This window comes from Hemiscyllium ocellatum, chromosome 12 (assembly GCF_020745735.1).
Source record: "Hemiscyllium ocellatum isolate sHemOce1 chromosome 12, sHemOce1.pat.X.cur, whole genome shotgun sequence".
Lineage (NCBI taxonomy): Eukaryota > Metazoa > Chordata > Chondrichthyes > Orectolobiformes > Hemiscylliidae > Hemiscyllium > Hemiscyllium ocellatum.
The window spans coordinates 45556591-45580329 of NC_083412.1; positions in this window are offsets into that span (position 1 = coordinate 45556591).

Sequence of the window (23739 nt, forward strand, 5' to 3'; positions counted from 1 at the left end):
GGAAACTGGAGAAATCTGAGTTCATCCCTTGTGGCTGGAGGGTTCCTAGGTGGAAGATGAGGCTCTCTTCCTCCAGCCATCGTGTTGCTTTGGTCTGGCGATGGAGGAATCCAAGGACTTGCATGTACTTGGTGGAGTGGGTGGGGGAGTTGAAGTGTTGAGCCACAGAGTGGTTGGGTTGGTTGGTCCAGGTGTCCAGAGGTGTTCTCTGAAACGTTCCACAAGTAGGTGGCCTGTCTCCCCAATATAGAGGAGGCCACTTCGGGTGCAGCAGATGCAGTAAATGATGTGTGTGGAGGTGCAGGTGAATTGTGAATTCTGCCACAAATTCACCTGCACCTACACACACATTATTTACTGTATCCGCTGCACCTGATGTGGCCTCCTCTATATTGGGGAGACAGGCCACCTACTTGTGGAACATTTCAGAGAGCACCTCTGGGACACCCGCACCAACCAACCCAACCAGCCCGTGGATGAACACTTTAACTCCCCCTCTCACTCCGCCAAGGACATGCAGGTCCTTGGCCGCCTCCATCACCAGACCACGGCAATATGACGCCTGGAGGAAGAGTGCTTCATCTTCCGCCTAGGAACCCTCCATCCACAAGGGATGAATGCAGATTTCTCCAGCTTCCTCATTTTCCCTCTCCCCACCTTATCTCAGTCTCAACCCTTGGACTCAGCACCGTCTTCTTGACCTGCAATCTTCTTCCCGACCTCTCTGCCCCCACCCCCTCTCTGGCCTAGCACCCTCACCTTAACCTCCTTCCATCTATCGCATTCCCAATGCCCCTACCCCAAGTCCCTCCTCCCTACCTTTTATCTTAGCCTGCTTGGCACACCTTCCTCACTCCTGAAGGAGGGCTCATGCCCAAAAGGTCGATTCTCCTGCTCCTTGGATGCTGCCTGATCTGCTGTGCTTTTCCAGCGTTTCCTATTCAAAGGCTATGAATATAAGATAAATTCAAACAGTGGAACTTGTCTGCACATGGAAAAGTTGAGCTAAAAATGATACATGCATTTAAGTTGTGGCTCAATAAGTGCATAAGGGAGAAAAAAGAAAAAGGACCTACATATTGAGTGTCTTTCATCGAGGTGTCTGAAGTAGCAGATATTTTTGTTACTTACCTTGAATTCATTTCAATGGACTAAAATTAGGAAAAAAAGATTGTCTGCACAATTCAGTTAGGTCTGATATTGGCAAGATGGGGCTCCAAACTAGCTTGCTTGCACTCTGTCCATTACTCCATTCCACATCATAAGAAATGCTTGATCCATCTTGGTGTGGCTTCACTTGAACTGCACACCCCAGAATCCAAACTCTTGAACTATCCAAAATCCAATCCAGCTTCATTCTCAAGGAGAAAGTGAGGTCTTCAGATGCTGGAGATCAGAGCTGAAAATGTGTTGCTGGAAAAGCGCAGCAGGTCAGGCAGCATCCAAGGAACAGGAAATTTGACGTTTCGGGCATAAGCCCCTCTTCAGGAATGAGGAAATTGTGTCCAGCAGGCTAAGATAAAAGGTAGGGAGGAGGGACTTGGGGGAGGGGCGATGGAGATGCGATAGGTGGAAGGAGGTCCTCCATCGCCAGACCATAACAACAGAATGGTTGGAGGAAGAGCGTCTCATCTTCCGCCTGGGAACCCTCCAACCACAAGGGATGAACTCAGATTTCTCCAGTTTCCTCATTTCCCCTCCCCTCACCTTGTCTCAGTTGAATCCCTCGAATTCAGCACCGCCTTCCTAACCTGCAATCTTCTTCCTGACCTCTCCGCCCCCACCCCACTCCAGCCTATCACCCTCACCTTGACCTCCTTCCACCCATTGCATCTCCATCGCCCCTCCCCCAAGTCCCTCCTCCCGAACTTTTATCTTAGCCTACTGGACACACTTTCCTCATTCCTGAAGAAGGGCTTATGCCCAAAACGTCGAATTTCCTGTTCCTTGGATGCTGCCTGACCTGCTGCGCTTTTCCAGCTTCATTCTCAAGGATACTGGATTTGAGATACTGTTTGTACATTGAAAGGGTTAGATTAGATGATTCTTGCCTGTAGCATAAACAATGGCAGAGACCAGTTGGGCTTGTTGAATGCTGGTGTCTGTGCTGTAGATAGTCTATGGCTTGGTTACAATGGATAAAATGTAAAATGAATATGTAATAGAAGACTGTGGAATGATTTTGAGATCACCACATCACTACAGTTAATGAATAGCACTGAGAAATGTTCTACTCCATCTCTTGACTACAGTGGCAGATGGCAAGTATCCTCCAGTATATCAGAAGAAGTTAGAAAGAAAGTGGCATTTGCACTTGTATTGTTCTTTATTATGTAACAAAACATCCCATTCAAACTTTGATGTGTGGTCACTATTGTATTGACAAGCACAGCAAATAGTTTGTGCTTAGAAATATCTAACTAAAAGCAATAAGGTAACCAACATGTTGATCTCTTTTGTTGATTGAGAGAAAAACATTGGTCGGGGCATTGGGAGAATCCTGTCATTTTAAATAGAATCCTTTCATTACAATAAAAGTAAAAAAACTGATTTTAAACAAAGCATCACATCCAAAGGACAACATCACTAATAATAAGCACTTTCTCACAACAGTGTATGACCAATTATTTAGATCAGTGTGCTTTAGTTTTGAAATGATTCAAACGCAGAGGTGCTATCAAATGAGGATAAGAACACCGCAATTTGGTACTGTAGAAAAGGTAATTGCATTTATGTAGTATCTTTCATGATGTCATTACCTCCCAAAATGCTTCACAGCCAATTAATTACTTTCCTGACACATAGTCACTGCTGTAATATATGAAATACAAAGAAACAAATCAATATTTTTAATACACTTCCTGAATTCCTCATTTGCAATGACCTCCCAATGTAAACCAAGGGATTAAATTATATTTCCCAAAATGCTTTACATTTAATCTATTGGATCAAATTTGTATGTTTACCTACCAAAACTTGGATTTGGACACTGATGAAATACTGAATGAATTAATCCTTTTCTGCTGAATTATCAAGCATGAATTAAGATAATGGTCATGCATCAGTAAATATTTATTGGCAACTTTGCAACTTAATATTACATTTTGAATATATAAACACTTGGAAGATAAGTAAACAGAGTTAAAGTTATATAATGTTTTGAAAACAAATTATGGATAGACAGATTGCTTACCAAATGAGTATTGCATAGTCAATTCAATCCATTATTTAAAACAATAAGATGATTCCTTTGAAGTATCTCTGTTTCCTGACCAGTTAATAATGTCAGTTGAGTACCTCAGGGTTAAATTTGATTTTAAAAGTTCCACAGTTAACAAGAAGCTGACATGACAATAATACAAAAAGTGAATGGCATGCAAAAGAAGATGCTCACCTACCTTCTAAAACAAGGAATTATTCAGTTATTCAACTCACTAAAGTAGCAATGGAATGAAATTTTTAAGTAACCCGAACAATTGTTTTTATAAGGAGATGTATAGGCCAAATGCGGGAGAATTAAATCTGGCAAGATTTGCATAAAAGGCAAAATAACACTCCATAAGAACTGTAGAGAGTATCCTTTTGAGACAGCAATTGAAACTGCTACTAGATGTGAGGTGCTTTATATTTTTGGACCCTTGGGCAACTTGCTAATGTGGTAAACTGCAAAGGAGTATCTCAAAAGAAGTCACAGCTCAGAAAGCCCAGAGAGATGAGGATTCTTAAAGGAGAAGAATCAAAAAAGGAAGTCCAAAATCACTGTCTGCACAACAATTATGTACTTTGGAGAGGGCTATTTCAATGAGATGAGGAGAAGGAGGAAGAGGTGGACAACTGGACAGCAGCACCCCTTGCTGACAAGCCACACGAGGCAGATGGTCATGTTGATGATGCAAAAGGCTAAAGAGACCACTATTAGTGAGGTCATCCTAGAAGAAGAGCTGGTCAGTGTGCACATGACATCACAAGCTGCATTTCTCTTGGGAAACTGTGACATCTCTGCAAGATGCAAATGAGAGACATGAGTTCCAATTGCCATCTGATGCTCGTGTATTGCAAGTTGATAGTAATCTTAAACTTCAAGCTCATTCTAAGGAGCAATCAGACATCCATAAAACATGAGATGCCAGCATATTTCTACTTCAACTTGTTCGCTGGTGCACTTTTTAGGAAAGCGGGCAACTTCATTGTTTTCATCATGGATGCAGAGACAGCAAGATAGTTCTGTGTAGCGGAATTCCCTGAAATAGATGGAGTCATTGACTCCACATGGTGAGCCCTCAAAAAAAGGATTCAAATAGCTGGACTGAGCTGGTGGCACACTGCAGTATATTGCCAGCTTAGTTGTCTCTGATTATAGTTCTCTGCTGTGATCTTCTGTTCTTTGTGTTCTCGAGAACACACAGTCCTGGCAGTAGACCTCAGACTTGGACTTAATGGAATTCCAGCTGCCTCAAAATCACTCTTATTTTGTTTCCGCCTGTCTGTTTGACCTCAGTGATAATGCATTGTATTCTCCGTTTGCAAAAATGCTACACATCACCTGCCTGTTTTATTCATTCTGGTTCTTCATAAGAGCCAACAGTGTCTCAGTGGAAGAAATCAAAAACTTAGCCAGGGGCAGAACACTACTGGGGCACTATGAAGTGAAACGACATGGAAAGAAATTATCCAGATGAGAAGAAGTCAGCGATTATCATGGCTTGATTTTGTTGGGCAGGTTCATCATTCATGAGGAGGTAAGAAGCAGCTTTTGAGGGTTGACACTCAGCTACTGTAAGCTTGGGATCAGTACATCAGAAAACAGATTCAATCAATAATTCCCTCTCTGGAAAATAAATGTTGTTGTGGTCAACAGGACCATCAGTCATTTCTGACCTATTTTCTGTAATTCTGATATCAACCCTTCCCCTCTTTCTCAGAAATGAAATGAAGTATTCCTCTTTTCTTCACTTTCCAGCCCACTAGCCCCCATATTCAAAAGTACATCTTAACCATTCCTACTATTTCCGACTAAGACAGTATTTGCTTTAGAGTACAGTGTTCATTGTTCACAATGCAGGCCCCTCTGCATAAAGGTTAAATGCAACTGGTTGACTTGTTTGCAGAACACATTCATGGAATGCCCTGCCAGTAGCAGTGGTGGACTCTCCCTCTTTATGGTCATTTAAGCAGGCATTGGATAAGCATATGGAGGTTATTGGGCTAGTATAGGTTAGGTAGGCTTCGGTTGGCACAACATCGAGGGCCGAAGGGCCTGTAATGCGCTGTATTTTTCTATGTTCTATGTAACACCTCGGCTAAGTCCACAAGCATGACCCTGAACTTCTGTTTACTTGGCATTTTAATTTACTGCCTTGTTTTCATGCTCACATTGTTCTCCTGGGCCTGCTATTGTGTGCTTAAAACATGCTTGAGGAATCAGACACTTTCAGCAATTTCAGAACGTGAACTCTGTCCCTCAATTTGATTCTCCGCTTCTTTGCCATGTCCTGTTTTTGGTGTGTACATTACAAATGCCAAGATATGATTTGGAGATGCCAGACTATCACCTGCTGAAGGAGCGATGCTCCGAAAGCTAGTGTGCTTCCAATTAAAGCTGTTGGACTATAACCTAGTGTTGTGTGATTTTTAACCAATGCCAAGGTAGTTGGCAACAATGGCCAGTAGTCCATTTGTGCATTCCAAGATGACAACCAGAAGATCATGTTGCTGCAACAGAGACTTCTGGTTGCTCACCTCAAGTAAAGCCCATCTCTGCCTGTCCATTTGATTATCCTGATGACCACTGTCCCCCATCGCCACCACCACCTCACTGTAGCTGCATCTCTCACTGAACAATTTGCTGTTTCACTCAGGGATTTAGGCAACAAATGAAGCAGCAGATGAGGTACTGAGCATTCTTTTTGAGTAAATCACTGTGGCATTATGTTTTTTCTAATGCATGTCAGGAGCATCTCTTGCTTGGATGATTTGGCATTACAATGCCACAAGTTGAATAAAGCCACACATTGACAGACTATTTCTGCTGAGACATTGACAATAAGTGCAGTGTTTTGCTACCCATCTTCTATTTCCTCCAGCTTGATAGATCTTTGTATAGATGCATTAACATTTTTAATAATTAGCTATTCATCAAAAAAGAGCCAACTGTGCTTTGATAAAGTTAATACATTTGGCTATCAGCAAAGACCCAACAGGTCAAATGGTCTCCTCCTGCACTGTATCATTCTGTGCATATGACTTTTTGGTTGGTATTGCTCTACAGTTTCCTACTCTACCAAAAATTACTGAATGAACATTTGTGATCAGTGAGAGTAAAAGAACATTTTAATAAAGTGATTATTGATGATCTTATAGAGAACTGTGCAACTGACCAGTGATACTGAAAAACGAGTATTACTCTCCAGCTAATCTTTAAAAATATTGCAGTTTCATAATTGCCTGTTGCCACACCAGCTTTTGTTTGTTGGACGCCTGTTGACTTCTATGTCCTGTAATGGTTTAAATGTATCACGTTCACCAACTAGTCATTCAATAACTATTATATCTTCCATCCTTCTCCTATTGTTTTTCCTCACTCAATGATTTATCTGAACATTGGTATCTACATCCTGGAGCTGTCCTGCATTTCAAAATATTTTTGTTGTCTGCTGTTTAGATTCCAGCATGGGTGTTATGTTATGACTTCAGGTTCTTGTTATAAATCTGCATGTAATTACTTTGTTTTTGAATTGTTGTCAAACCCAAATCACCGAGCATCCGAACAGCCTGACACTGTTCCATCAATTCTGATTCCAGATTTTTGAAATGCATTTTCAGAGGATGTGAGAATGTTGGCTAGACAAGTATTTATTGACCTTGAAAAATTGGTGGCTTTTTTGAACTCTGGAGTCATGTGGCGTAGGTGCACCCATGGCGCCAGTAGGAAGGGAGCTACAGGATTTTGACTCTGAACCAGTAAACAAAAAACGATGTAATTGCAAGTCAGAATGTATGTGACTTGGAGGCAAATTTGAAAATTCAGCTTTTGGAAAACAGACTACAGAGGTTTGCAAGCACAGTGACGAGATGAAATAAAATGCTAATTTGTGGTCTGGATATATCACCTGTTCACAACGTGCCCTTAGATTATGTAGATGTTTTGCCTTTAATCATTTGATTGTGACATGGTACAAATTGCACATGAAAACCTCTTCTACTAACTCCACTTGCTGTGTCATCACAGTTCAATTTGTGTTAACCACTGATTTTGAAATCAACTTCTTTACTTACTCTGCTGCTGTTTTGTAATGACCACCTTAACCTATGAGTAGCATACAGAATCAGAAAACGATTCATTCAATTCTCATACCAGCAAATTAAAAACATGAGTTTAAAGTTTGAATGAGGGGCTTATGGGTTTTGGTCAGTGTGTAAGAAGGTGGTTAATAATGAACTTGTCAGTACTTCTGAAGATAGTTAAAAAAATGAGAGAGTTCCTAGAAGGAGCATGAGTATTTGTTTCCATTATGAGTGTTTACAATTGGACTGCATTAGCTTGCTTACATTTATGATAAGGAATTGAGTGTTTTGCTAAGGGTGAATTCAGAGGTTGGCAAGCTTTTACTTCAGAAGCCCTGTTTGGTGTAACATTGGAAGGAAGAAAGAGTTTCGTCTGAAGAAAGGAGGTGGTTCATAACAGTTGGGAAATAAGTAGTCTTAATGTTAAGGTTTTAGTTTGAAAGTCCCATCCAGACTCATTTGGTTAGAACACTTAAGGGGTTATTTGAGGCTGAGAAAACCTAAGCTCAGATGTGAACAATCAGTGAAGACGCTACCAAATTCTTAAGAGGACTTGAAAAAAATTGTTACTTTAAGCCGATCGATGTATTAGATCAACAAATTTTTTTCTGGTATTGCTATTCTGGAAAGTGATGGTGTTAGACGAGATGGGATTGTATTTTACCATGTCTTTTGGAATCATTCAAATTGCTTTATCTGAATCATGTTCTTTCAGCATACAAAATAAAAGGTTCCAAATGGTCAAAATCAGATTACTGAAGCCCCCCAAGATTGCTGACCTAGGCTACAACAAATATCAACTAGGAGAAAGTGAGGACTGCAGATGTTGGAGATCAGAGCTGAAAAATGTGTTGCTGGAAAAGTGCAGCAGGTCAGGCAGCATTGAGGAAGAGAGCTTCTTCAAGGAAGGCATCCTTGCAAGAGGATTCACAGTAGGTTAAGATCTTGATGCTGCCTGACCTGCTGCATTTTTCCAGCAACACATTTTTCAGCTACAACCTATATCAGGCCACCTCAGTCAGATGAAAGGCCCACCTGTTGTCATCCTTGGGAAACAGGACTTCACTCCTTTGACTTGGAGGAGAATCTGCAGGGAGAGTCAGCTGATGTCCGTAATGACTCTGCTTCCACCACAACCACTGGCAACGCATTCCATGCATTCACAAATCTCTGGTTAAAGGATCTACCTCTGACATCTCCTCTATACCTTCCTTGTAAAATCTTAAAACTATGACCCCTCGTGTCAGTCAATCCTGCCCTGGGGAAAAGTCTCTGGCTATTGTCTCAGTCACAACAAGGTCCCTTTCCTTAGCAAAAACCAAAGCAAAGAACTCATTTAGGGCTTCCCCTATCTGCTCAGACTCCACGCACAAGCTCCCTACACTATCTCTGACCAGCCCTACCTTCTTCCTAATCATTCTATGATTCCTCACAAATGAATAAACCGCCTTTGGGTTCTCCCTAATCCTTCCTGCCAAGCCTTTTTATGCCCCCTCCTGGCTCTCCTTAGTCCATTTGTGAGCTCCTTTCTAGTAAGCCTGTAATCCTCTAAATTTGTGCTAGATCCTTGCTTCCTCCATCTTACGTAAACTGCCTTCTTCCTTTTGACGAGAAGCTCCTCTGTTCTTGTCATCCAAGGTTCCTTAATCTTACCCTTCTTACCTGTCTCAGAGGAACAAATTTGTGCATCATTTGCAACATCTGCTCCTTAAACAGTCTCCACATGTCTGTTGTGCCTTTAATGTGGAGCAATTGCTCTCAATCTGTACTTCCCAACTCCTGTCTGATATCATCATAATAAAAATCTTCCCTTCGTAACTGCTCCTTTCCCTCTCCAAGGCTATGGTAAATGTGAGACAGTTGTGGTCACTGTCACCAAAGCACTCACCCACCACGAGATCTGACACCTGTCCTGGCTAACTGCCAAGCACCAAATCCAAAATGGCCTCTCCTCTTGTTGGCCTATCTACATACTGAGTAAGGAAACCTTCCTGAACACACCTGACAAAAATGGCTCCATCCAAACTATCTGCACTAAGGAGGTTCCAGTCAATATTGGCAAAGTTGAAGTCACCCATAACAACTACTCTGCTACAGCTGCGTTTTTCCAACATCTGCCAGCCTATAAGTTCTTCAATCTCCCTACAGCTAATAGGGCGTCTGTTTAAAAAAAAACAATGAGGTGACTGCTCCCTTGCTGTTCGTAACTTTCTCGACAACCTTCATTTCTATAGCTGTGATGCTCTCTGATTAGTAATGCTACACCCTCTCCCCTTTTCCCACCCTCCCTGTTCTTTTTATTCATTCTAAACCTTGGAACCTCTTGCAACCATTCCTGCCCCTGTGAAACCCACGTCTCTATTATGACCACAACATCATAGTCCCAAGTCTGATCCATGCTCTGAGTTCATCACTCTTATTTCTGACACTCCTTGTGTTAAAGCAGACACAGTTTAACTGATTCCTTTGTTTCATCATGTGAAAAACCTTCCCAACAGATTCATTTCATCCTGGCACTGCCCCATCTACAACTAACCACCCCCCCCCCCCCCCCCCCCGCCCCTCTCAGATATGTAGCTCTGGCTCCCACCCCCTTTAATGAACAAAGTTCATTGTTACTCCCCTAGAGCAACTTTACATTTTCATGTCTGATATTTTACTTGAAAAATTGTTAACAAATGTTTTGAAAAGAAAATTTTAAGGTGAATGACAACAACCAACAGGACGAGAAGAAAGAACTTCTTTCATGCAGCAGTTGGCTAGGATCTGGAAAGCACTGGCAATATAGTGGATGCAGATTCAATCTTGGCTTTCAAAAGTGCAGAAGATAATTATCTGAACAGAAAGTAATTGCAGGGCTCTGGAGAAAAGTATGGATAAGTGAGGCTAGTTAAGTTACTTTTGCAGAGATATACCATATATACTCAAGAATTAACAACACGAAGTCTATTTGAGTTAAATGAATCTGATGCTGTGTTTGTGAATTAGATGTTAATGTGCACAGTGCCCACAACCCATCTTGCACAAAGTAAAACAGCTTCTGAAATATAAATGACACAGAAGAGGAATAACACATGTCTATGCTTCATTTTGTGATGCAATGTAACATCAGATAACACTAAGTGAACCTGCCAGGATTGGTGTTTCAGCTCAACTTGATGAAAACTGGTTCCAGTCACTAAAACCCATCTCCTGCTGTCACACAACATCTTTGCCATCTGTCTGCTGCCTGTGTCAGGCTTTGAATCCCATCTGTAGCCTTACTTCCACACTCTTATCACAGCCATCTGCAGCCAATACGAGTCCCCCGTGTATTGTTGACAGCTTGTCTCCTAAGTCTAAACAGGGAAATGTCCCATAGGAGTGAATGTTGATTCAGTTTGTTCATGTTTTAATATTGAGCCGATTCAAATTCTCTAAACTAATTATACATGCCATGCTTGTATGCCATGAGCAGAAAAATGTCCTTGTGAGGAAAAATACACTGACAGTAATATTTGAACTCTTTCTTTGTCATTGTTATAAATTTTAGCTGTTGCTCTTTAGAAAAGAAAGGCTCACCACATAATAAGTAAATTTTTAAAAGATATTTTAAAATTTTGATGTGCCCATCCAATCTGTCTATTTTCCAAAGTACTTTAATATTTTACACCAGCTATCAATCAATTACCAACTCACATGCTCCAACATGAACTAAAATAAAAATAGTATGTCTGTACTGCCTAAGCACATACTTTTGACTCGATAAGTGTTTAAGCATCATATGAGATTTTCACCCCAGGCAAATGCAAAATTCCTAAATATGCCAGCTGGAACATACTGTGTGGAAGGTCGGGAAAGTTATTTTTTAGAAAAAAAACTGTCTTCAATAGGACTTCTTTGAGAGTTGGCAAAGCAGGAATGTTCACACAGTCCAACAAGAAAACCTATGGGCTTTCTCAGTCCTCTTCATCTCCCTTCCCTATCCCGAGCACCAGGATTCCCATAACCGACATCTTTTCATGCTGACATCTGGTCTTGTGGATCCTTCACAATTCAAAGCTGCAATCTTGTCCAGAGGTCAAACATTGATTCCTAATGCAATTAGATAGATTTATTAAAATGATACTGGTACCTGCTCAATAAATTGGTTCAGATCAAATTCGAGCATGGCAACATGAGCTTGACACATGTCATGCTCTCCAGTTACCATTATGCTGAACCTTTTCTCTGAATAAAATTGATCTGTAGTTTTAACAAAATCTATGCTATTTTGAGAACACAACCGATATACTTAACTCTACAAGTTTGTTCCACTATTCAATTATACACTGGTTTATCCATAAGATCTTTGCTGAATACAAATGGCTTTAAAAATGACAACTGATTTAGCATTGGTTAATATTTTTGAAGGAACATGCAAACCTCCATCCGCCCTTCCTGTATAGAAGATTTCCAATTTTAATTCCTGAAATGGCCTGGTTCTAATATTCAGATTATGATTCTGAGTCTGAGAATCTACAAGCAGCTGAAATGGTTTCTCACTCCATTTTCCATTCCCTCCATATCTCAAACCACAACATAACTGTCTAAATTCCAAGGTAACTGATCTTATTTAGTGCAATCTTTCCTTGTAATGTAAACTTTGGAGTCTGGGTATAATTACAGCAAATATATGCCACAATCTTTCAAAGCCTGCATATTTATCCTGAAGTGTGGTGCTAGAAACAACTCAAATGTCTCAGTCAAGTCTTTTCAAGATTTTATCCTTTTGCAGAAAAAAATTCTACTACTTTGTATTATTCTTTATATAAAGGTGGTACTCCAAAAATATTTTTAATTACAAGCAGATTGGCCCTGTCACTCTGCCACAATTTCCATATTTACATCTTTGTAATTTTGTCTCCATCTACACTGCTATCATTGTTTCGTTGGCAAATTTAGACATGTGGTTTTCTATCTCAACATCCAATTTGGCAATAAATGTGGTGAATAATTCAGGCCCCAAAACAGATTCTTGCACAACCCCACCAGTCATATTCTGCCAACTTGAGTAATTGCCTATTATTCTTACATTCTGTGTCCTGCCATTCAGCTAATTCTCCAATCTTGTGAATAATTTGCCTTTAATTATACAGAATTCACTTTTATCTTTAGTCTGTAAAGAGCAAATATATCAAATGCTCTGGAGCATTCATAGGTATTCAACTGTCCCTTATTCTAACAATATCTTCGCAACATTAATTTATGTTGCCAGGAATTATCTACAAATTAACACAGGTTCTACCTGATCAACTGAATGTTTTAAAGATGTATAGTTGCTATATTCTGAATTACAGACTCCACTATTTTCCCAATAAATGTTGTTGAGTAATTCATCAATAATTCCACAACTACATCTCTCATAATTTGTATGCAATGAAGTGACCTGCACAATTTTCCACTTTAAAGGAATGTTTAAAATGTTAGCAGAACTTTGGAATGTGGGGCACTACAATACTTTCACCTACCTCGATTAAATCCCATGAATGGAAACTCTCAGATCCTGCAAAGTTGTTGCCAATTATTGGCATTATTTATCATCATTATTGTTAATTTGTTCACATTAATTTTCCTGAAACACTGATTCATTATTATTTTCTTTGGGAATTTTTCTTCTTGACTTTCTTTGCTCTTCAGCATTCAGTCCTTTCACCATCAAATCAGTGACAGCAGTGCATACCATTGAGTTGCTGCAGTGCATCTTCTCCAAAGTCCTCTGAGTACCTTCCAATCCTATGACCTCCACCACCTTGAAAGACAAAAGCAGCAAATGCTTGGAAATACCAACACCTGCAAGTTCCCCTTCAAGTCATGCACCATCGTGACTTGGAACAAAAATTGCTATTACTTAATTTGACTGACAGGGTGATATTTGGTTGACCATAGATTTGTCCTGCTTTTCTTTACACAGAGCATACCTGGGCAATTTTTATCTTGCTCCATAGATGCTGATATTGTATCTGTACTGAAACTGATTGACTTGAGGCTAACTCCAGAGCTCAAGTCTTCAGAATCAGAATTTTATCAGGTTCCAGGGTATTTTCAGTATACAGTGTCTTCAGCCATTGCTTGATATTAATTGAATTGGTTGAGGAATAGCAGCTGTGACTTCAGAAGGAGGGCAAGATGTATCATCTGTCCAACAGTCTGGCTGAAGATGAATATGAATACCAGAGCATTGTCTTTACAGTATTGGTGGGCACCCCCATCATTGAAAAATGGGAATATCTATGAAGTGTCCACTTTTTCTGAATTGTTTAATTGTCCATCACCATTCACAACTGGATGTGGCAGGATTGTAGAGCTTGGATCTGATGTATAGGTTGGTACCATCACTTTGCCCTTTAAATTACATGCTGCGTCCACTGTTTTGGTGTGCATGAAATTCCATATTGTAGCTTTGTCAAGTTGATGTCTCATTTTAGGGTAATACTGATTATACTCCTGGCATGTCCTCTGGTACTTTTCATTGAAGCAGGAGTGTCCAGTGTTCGTAACAGTAGAGAGGGATATAATCTGGAAAAGAATTTGCAAATTATAATAGAATTGCATTCTTCTGATGTTGGACCACAGTGACTCATGGATGCCCAATTTTGCATTTCTAGATCTGTTTGACATCTGTCCATTTACCACAGTAATAGTGCTATACAGTATGATGAAGGATAGTCTCAGTATGAAAATGGGACTTCGTCTTCACAAGGATGAGGCAGTGGCAACTCCGATTGGACACATGCAACTGTGACAGACAGATTTCTGAAGATCAGCTAGGGAGCAATAAATTGTAACCTTTCTGACCCACATTTGACTTGATGACAAGGTTTCATGGGGCTTTGAGTCAATATGAGGACTCGTAGGAGATTTCCTTCCCAATTGGATAACACTGTGCTCCCATATTTAATGCATCTGTCCTCCCAGAAAGTCAAGCCCAGAGCTGATGATCGTGATATGTTGGAGATCGCCATGTTCACATAGTCATATTTTTACAGAAGATATCAGATTTTAGCTTAACTAGAATATCGAACATAGAACATAGTACAGAACAGAACAGGCCCTTTGGCCCACGATATGTCAAGGATTATTGCAAATCTAAAACAAAATAACCTAACCTCCCCACCCTCACTTCACTGTTGTCCATGTGCATGTCCAGCAGTTGCTTACAAGTCCCTAATGACTCTGCTTGCACCACTGCTGCTGACAATGCATTCCATGCATTCACAACTCTCCGTGTAAAGAACCAACCTCTGACGTCTCCTCTATGCCTTCCTCCTAACACCTTAAAACTATGATCTTTCATGCCAATCAATCTTGCCCTGGGGGAAAAAAGTCTCTAGCTATTGATTCTATCCATGTCCCTCATTACCTCATATACCTTGATCAGGTCACCTCTCTTCCTCCTTGTCTCCAGAAAAAAAAAGTCTGAGCTTAGTCAACCTCTCTTCATAAGACAGACCTTCCAGTCCAGGCAGATTCATGGTTAACCTTCTTTGCACCCTTTCCAAAGCCTCCGTATCTTTCCTATAATAGGGCGACCAGAACTGGACACAATATTCTAAGTGTGGTCTCACCAGGGTTTTGTAGAGCTGCAGCAAGACCTCACAGTTCTTCAACTCGATACCCTTGTTGATGAAAGCCAAAACAATATATGCTTTCTTAACAACCCTATACACTTTGAGGGATCTATGCACTTGAATACCAAGATCCCACTGTTCCTTCACACTGCCAAGAATCTTGTCTTTAATCCTATATTCAGCATTCGTGTTCAACCTTCCAAACTGCATCACTTCTCATTGATCCAGGTTGAACTCCATCTGCCATTTCTCACCCTAGCTTTACATCCTGTGTATGTCATGCTGCAGCCTGCAATAGCCCTCAATTCTATCAACTGCACCTCCAACCTTTGTGTCATTGGCAAATTTACTAACCTACCCCTAAACGTCCTCATCCAAGTCATTTATAAAACCTACAAAGAACAGAGGCCCAACTACAGAGCCCTGCGGGACACCACTCACCACTGACCTCCAGACAGAATGCTTTCCATATACAACCACTCTGCTTTCTGTCAACAGACCAATTCTGAATCTAGACAGCTAAATCTCCATGCATCTCATACCTCCTGACTTTATGGATAAGCCTACCATGGGAATCTTATCAAATGCCTTGCTGAAATCTATATACACAAATCCACTGTTCGTCCTTCACTGACCTGTCTCGTCACCTCCTCAATGAGAACTCAATAAGATTTGTGAGGCATGACCTGCCCCTCACAAAGCCATGCTGACTGCCTTTAATCACACTATGCTTTTCCAAATAGTCATAAATCCTATCCCTCAGATTTTTATCCAAAACCTTGCTGACCACTGACGCAAGACTGACTGGTTTGTAATTGCCTGGGATTTCCATATTACCCTCTTTCACAACAAGGTCCCTTTCCTTCATGAAAACTGAAGCAAAAAGCTCATTCAGGGCTTCCCTTATCTGCTCAGACCCCAACACAAGTTCCCTACACTTTCCTTGACCAGCCCTACTTTCTCCCTGATCATTCCCTTATTCCTCACATATGAGTAAACTGCCTTTGGGTTCTCCCTAATCCTTCCCACCAAACCTTTTTCATGCCCCATCCTGTCTCTCCTCAGTCCATTTCTGAGATCCTTTCAAGAAAGCCTGTAATTATCTAACGCTGTGCTAGACCTTTTGCTTTCGCATTTGGCAGAGGGGGAGGCGGCTTTTGAGTACCATGGTCAGGGAAGTCATTGTTAATTCTTGCATCAGGGCAGTGTGTATTGTGTAGGAGAGAGGGATGATATAGCTGCTATCGATGGTGTCGGTAAAGGGAGAAGACATTGGGGTGTGGGAGACAGGTTATGGACAGAGGGTCCAGGAAGAAACAGATTGTTGGGCTCTCAAGTGTGTGTCAGGAGAGCGAATAGTCTCCAGTGCTGTGAGAAAATGGTGGGTGTTGGGTCTTATGGGGTCAGTGGAGGGGGCTTTGCCAGTTCCAACAGTGGGCAGAAGGACCATGTCAAGGTCTGCGGAGTGTAAGGGATTTAGGAGAGATTTACTTCAGGGAAGTGGTGTCGTAGCCTGAATGCAGCAAAATTCTCAGAATTCTCTGATTAAATTGAAACTTAATTAGAATTCCAGGCACAGTAAAACTGACCATTGGACTTATTTTAGAGTCTGCTACTTTGCAGATTCTGCAGAGTCCCATTGAGTAATTTTTAACTATTTCACACAAACACAGTTTGTCTCTGATCATCAAAAAATTCATGTTGAAGTGTCCGTTTCCACTGAAGTGATTTCATCCTCTGCCCACACTCTTACACCTTCTCTGATACTGCTACTTTAACTAATGTATTTAATTACTAGTCCTGATCATCCTACATTGGCATAATGGAGATCTTGTCTCTTGGGCAAAAGTTCAGTTTGAGCACTGTTTTTGATTTTGCTTTAAGTATTGTATCTTAAAGTCTGTCAACAGCTTTGCTGCACTTGAACACTAAGCACTGAAACTGTTTGGCCTGAGCTATATCCATTTTCTTGTCACTATTTTTTCCTTTTTGAATTGAGCTTTTGATCACCTGGTTTGCCATAAAATATTTACTTCTATAAAACCCTTTTTGCTCTATCAGTAAATTATAGGGTGTGGGTCTACCTCAATGCAGTAGACTATAATTTTCAATTGGATGAAATACTTGTTTTGTGAAGGACTTTTTTTTAAAAGGATTCACCATTTTCTTGTTTGTAGTCCAATGTGTTTCTCACGTACAATAGTTTCTGATCCAAAAGATGAAAATATTGCAATTCCAATAACTGCAAATAATTCAGATATTTTAAAATAAAGCTTTGTAATTTCAAAAATTCAAGTTTTAACTGTAAGAAGATATAAGGTGTAGATTGAGAGACTGTTTTTTTTAAAAAAAGGCAACACTGATGTAAATGCAATTCAAGCAACTTTAATTAGAATCCCTACAGCGTATAAACAGGCCTTTCAGCCCAACAAGTCCATACCGTCCCTCCAAAAAGTAAACCATCCAGATCCATTTCCCTACTGTATATTTACTCCTGACCAATACACCTAATCTACACATTGTTGAACACATTGGGCAATTTAGCATGGTCAATTCACATAACCTACACATCTTTGAACTGTGGGAGGAAATCCACACGGACTTGGGGAGAATGTGCAACTTCCACACTGTTGGCCAAGGCTAGAATTGAACCTGAGTCCCTGATGCTGTGAGACACCATGCCACCCCAATTAGTTTGCTTTAATTTGTGTTTGTCTTCCAACGATACCTCTCTGGGCTTGTAATGGAGTCGCCACTGTCAGAAGGGAGGGTTATAGATCTCACTAGCTGTATATATCATTCATATGGCTGTGAAATAAAGTGTTGTTTTGAAAGTAAAAACAAAATTGTTCACATTTCTGTTTGAGCCATGCCAGAGAATGCCACATTGTCATGGAATTGAGAAAAGAAACAGAAAGTCCTTTCGTGTAATTTATCTCTGCATTTTTACTGAGAATCAAGCAGTTCAGTTTGGGAACAGAGAGACATTTACAGATGTCGTATGGTATTGGCTGCAATGCATCAAGTTGTAAGTACCATGAAAAACTTTGTAAGAAAGTACTAACTTCCTCATGTTGAATGCAGATGGGGCTCTACTTTGTTTGGACTACATGAGCGAAAAAAAATCAGCTGGAAGTTTTGGTTTAGCTAGCAGCTAATGGAAGAGATCTACTTTATTCCTCACAAAACCTTTTGATTGAAAGCAATCAGCTGGAATAACTTGGAAAGAGCTGCATAGGAGCAGTGACAGCAGACTGGAAAAACATGGTCTATGTATGCCAAAAGCCAGGAGGCATCTTTGAAGACTGCAGGTTTGCTAGATGTTTCAAAAAACTAGGAGTTGCTCAACCAATCATTAGGGATACACATAAATCTTGTGCATTGGAGAAAGCTGAAAAACCAGATTATAAATAAATTACAGATATTCCTGGCATTGAACTCCAAATCACTTTCCTGCTTGCCAGTGACTTTGAAACATCATTTCTGATCTCTCTACTCTCAAACTTCTGGACACTGGAACTTCAATTTAGATTCCCATCAACTTGCTGAATTAGTTTAAACCCTCCCGAAGAGCATTAACAAATTTCACCCCCAGCATATTGGTACACTCTCGTCCCACCTACCCCAGAATGAGTCCCAATTATCCAGATATCCAAACCGTCCCTGTAGCCATATGTCCAACTCCTCTCTCCCCCTATTCCTTACCTCGCTAGCACGTGGCACAGGCAACAAAAAAGAGATAACAACTCTGTTCGTTCTAGCACTAAGCTTCCACTCTAGCTCTCCGAATTTCTGCATTAAACCCCCATCCCATTTCCTACCCATGTCATTAGTACCTATGTGGACCATGACTTGGGCCTACTCCCTCTCCCCCTCAAGGTTCCCAAAAACATGATCCGAGACATCATGAACCTTTGCACCTGGGAGGCAACACACCAATAATGAGTTTCTCTTGTCCACACAGAATCTCCTATCTGTACCCCTAACTATGGAGTCCCCAGTGACTAATACTCTGCCCATCTCCCCCCTTTCCTTCTGAGCAACAGGGACAGACTCTGTGCCAGAGACCTGTGCCCCATGACTTACCCCCTAGTAAGTCATCTCCCCCAACAGTATCCAAGTATCCAATACTTGTTATTGAGGGAAACGGCGATAGGGGATCCCTGCACTGCCTGCCAGTTCCCTTTCCATCCCCTAACTGTATCCCACTTGAGTAAGATTGGAGTGGTGCTGGAAAAGCACATCAGCAGCATCCGAGGAGCAGGAAAATCAATGTTTCGAGCAAAGGTCCTTCATCAAGCCTATATTCAGACTTTTGCCCGAAACGGTGATTTTCCTGCTCCTCGGATGCTGCCTGACTTGCTATGCTTTTCCAGTACCACTCTAATCCTGACTATAATCTCCAGCATCTACAGTACCCACTTCTGTCTGTAACCCATTTGCCTCTTCCTTGCACCTGAGGTGTGACTACCTCCCTGTAGCTCCTCTAAATAACTCCCCCACCTCCGGAATGATCCAAAGTTCATTTAGCTCCAGCTCCCTAATGCGGTTTTCAAGGAGCTGGAGTTGCGTGCACTTCCTGCAGATGCAGTCAGCAGAGACACGAGTGGTGACCCTTACCTCCCATGTTCTGGAGGAGAAACATTCAACTGCCGTAACTGCCATTCCCACTATTTTTTTACAGTCTCTTTGGGAATTTAGAATAAAGAATACAAATAAAGTTACCTTGCCAATCCGGCGCACTGAACCTTTTTTTTGGTTAGAGTAGGAGGATGGGTGGAAGACAGTACCTAAGTAGTGTTTCAGGTAACGCAACTGCCCAAATGTATTACTTCACATACTCAGCAGTCCTGTGTCCAGTCCTGCTTAGCGTGCGCTCTGCCTATACACAAGGTAAGTTCTTAAAACCTCCCCATCGACCTGTGGTCAATGGTCCTGCTCTTCCTGCTACTGAAATAAAAATATTTGGAATAAGGTGGGTGAAATTGCAGCATGGGTTGATGTTGGGGCCATTTTGAAGACATGGATAGAACAGGGACAAGAACTGTTATTGCAGGTTCTGGAATTTTGATGTTTCAGTAAGAACAGAAAAGATAGTAAAAGAGGAGGAGATGTGGCATTGATTGTTAAGGACAGTATTATGGTGGCAGATAGGATGTTTGAGGACTCATCCGCTGAGGTTAGAAACAGGAAAAGAGAGGTCACGCTTTTGGGAATTTTCTATAGGCTTCCAAATAGTTCCAGAGATGTAGAGGAAGGATAACAAAGATAATTCTCGATCAGAGCGAGAGTAACAGAGCAGTTTTTAATGGGGGACTGTAACTTTCCAAATATTGATTGGAAATACTATAATTAGAGTGCTGTAGAAGGGTCAGTTTTTGTCCAATGTGTACAGTATGGTTTCCCAACACAATGTGTAGACAAGTCAACAAGGGGTGAGGCTACATTGGATTTGGTTCTGGGTAATGAATCTGGTCAGGTGTTAAATTTGCAGGTAAGTGAGCACTTTGATGATAGCGACCACAATTCGGTTATGTTTACATTAGCGATGGAATGGAATAGGTATATAACGCAGGGCAAGTGTTATTACTGGGGGAAAGGCAAATATGATGTGATTAGGCAAGATTTAGGATGCTTAAGTTGGGGAAGGAAACTCCAGGGGATGGGTGCAATTGAAATGTCAAGCTTATTCAAGGAACAGCTACTGCGTGTCCTTGATAAGTGTATACCTGTCAGCAGGGAGGAAGTTGTTTAGCGAGGAAACTGTAGTTTACTAAAGAAGTTGAGTCTCTTGTCAAGAAGAAGAAGAAGGCTTATGTTAGGATGAGACATGAAGACTCAGTTAGGCCGTGTGAGAGTTACAAGTTAGCCAGGAAAGACTTAAAGAGAGAACTGAGAAGAGCCAGGAGAGGACATGAGAAGTCGTTGGCAGATAGGATCAAGGAAAACCCTAAAGCTTTCCTTTGCTACCTCAGGAATAAAAGAATGACTCAAGTGAGATTAGTGCCAATCAAGGTTAGTAGTGGAAATTTGTGTGTGGAGTCCGAGGAGATAGGGGAAGTGCTAAATGAATATTTTTTGTCACTATTCACACTGGCAAAAGGTAATGTTGTTGAGGAGAATATTGAAATACAGCATACTCGACTAGACGAGATTGAGGTTCACAAAGAGGAGGTGTTAGCAATTCTGGAAAGTCTGAAAATAGATAAATCCTCTGGGCTGGATGGTGTTTATCCTCAGATTCTCTGGGAGGATAGTGAGACCAAGCCAGGGAAAAGTGAATAATCTTCAAGATTTTATAAGATAAGAGATTCCTTTTGGAGGGTAAGCATGCAAAGAATGGAACTAAGTTCATCGCAAAATTCTTGATACACTGTAGTGTTAAGTTAGTGGTGTTTACTTGCTTCATTTTCCATTAAATACAACATAGATTATTTTTATTAAAGGTACAAAATCTCAAGGTGTATTTCTGTCAATTAAATGTTTCGGCTTCATATTTCTTCTTTAAATGTTAATAATCCTTTCTAGAAGCCTCGTACTTTCATAAAATTCTGGTCCTATTTCAGCTTAAAATCTGCACACATTCCTATGTGAGAAAGTGAAACAGCGCATCAGATTCACTACTTTATCCATTAAATATAAATGGTTGAAAACAGATTTAAGTTTTATATTCCAAATTATGCATACATATTTGTTTCAGGCAAGAAAGTGAAACTTGTTCCACTCATATATCCTTTCTTCAAAATAAAAAAAAATGCCTTGTACAAATATGTACATTTTGAGGTGTGCATAATATACAATCTGAGCAGTCACTTGGATGAGGATGGAATTACTGAAGCTTCTTACTTTACCAGCTCTTGGTGGTTAACAGGAATCCAGATAAAGTGTATATAGCCTGAAGCATTTTCCAAGATTTCTAAAAGCTGTTACAGCTATCACACTAAAATTGCTGCTGTGCAGCTGAAAATGTTTAAAGTGTAATCTTTGAAATTATTTCTTAACAGTTTTGTGCATTGTAAAATTTGCCTCTGCAAATCAAACTTTATACTTTTTCCATTCAAAATTAATTATTTTCTTTCTAATTAGCATTATAAAATCAACCAACTTCTATGGTTATAAAAGCAGACCAGAATTCTGTGGTGAGTGACTCCCCTGTATCTCCCAATATCTGTTCATCATCTGAAAGGCACAAATCAGCAACATGATGGAACACACTCCAGTTGTCTGAATGGGTACAGCTACAACAATATTCAAGATGCCTGATGTGAAGAATAAAATTATCTGTTTGACACCCCATCCACTATTTTCAATATTCATTAACCTCAGCATTGACACACTGTAGCAACAATGTGTACAATCTGCAAGATAGTTCCAACAGTAACCCACCAAGGGTCCTCCTAAAGTACCTTTCAAACCCATGACTTCGACCATTGAGAAGGAAATAGATGCATGGGAACACCATCACCTGCAAGCACACCTCCCAGCCTCATATCAGCTTGACTTGAAATTGTTGCTGTTCCTTCACCATCTCTTATGCAAAATCATGTAACTCTTCCTAACAGCACTGTGGGGTACTACACCCCAAGAACAGCAACAGTTCATGTAGGCAGTTCTACCAACCTCTCCAGTGCAATTATGGTCTGGTGAGAAATGTTGACCTACCCAGTGACACATGTTCCCTAAATGAATAAAAATATAAAGGTAATCTAAAATTGAAATCATCGATTTCACAACGTAATATAAGAGGCATATTTAGTGGAAGAAATTTTACATTATCCTCAAATCATATAATTTGAACACCAAGAATGTTCACTTTGTATCATCCCAAGTATTCAAAAATAACTAAGATTGTCATTTACTGTTCATAACATGCGGCATAAGTGGAAGCTAGTAAACTTATTCTCAACTTTGTCATATGATCATCATCCAACACCAAAATTCAAATAATGCACCAACAATTAAGTGATTTTATATAGAAGAGGTCATTGCACAAGCCATTTCCTATCTGCCAATCCAGTTTTCAAAAATAAGTGAAAGGTGGTTTCGCAGCAAATTAAAAGCCTGTGCTAGATTGGTATTTATCATCTGTCTGTTGTTTGACATCAGACTATTAAGGATATTAATTAACATAGCACCACTTGCAAGGTGTCATTGATAATATGGTTCCAAAGTCAAAATTGTTCCTTATACTTTAATTACTATGCTTGCTGTTCCTGATAAACTCAGTGACTTGAAATACCATAGTGAAATACTGTATAAGGTTTGTGATCCTGCTGTTATTGTGGCCACATAAAAAACAGTTGTACGTTGTTAAGTAAATGATTTGCAAGGAAAACCTAAACATAATTAGACTGCATGGGAAACTGTTACACATGCACTCATACTAACATTTTGAGTGAACTCTTAACTGTTCCAATCTTAAAGTGACTAAGTGATAACACATTTACTGTAATAAATTGAGGATGGTGGAGAAGCTGGGGGTGATAATACTAAAATTTCTCTACATTATTACACAGTCTATGACTGATATAAATGTACCACCTTGACCATTCAGTAAACAGTGAGAGTTTGAGTCACATGGATTTGGTCATATTATTGAAAGGAGGACAAAATTTAATCTGGAGAACAATGTACTTCATTTCGTAAAGTGCATAAATTTGATTACTTCAGAATGTAAGTTCTGGTAAAAATGAAGATTCAACATTACTATACAAAATTTGGAAAGGAATCTCGGTTTTTACAACAGGAAGCAACTTGAACTGAACATTTTCTGTTTAAAATGTAATTTACTATCTATTGGCCTTTATATCATGACCTTTTTGAACGCTGAAAGTAAACAGCTGCATTCCTCAAATTATTGTCAATT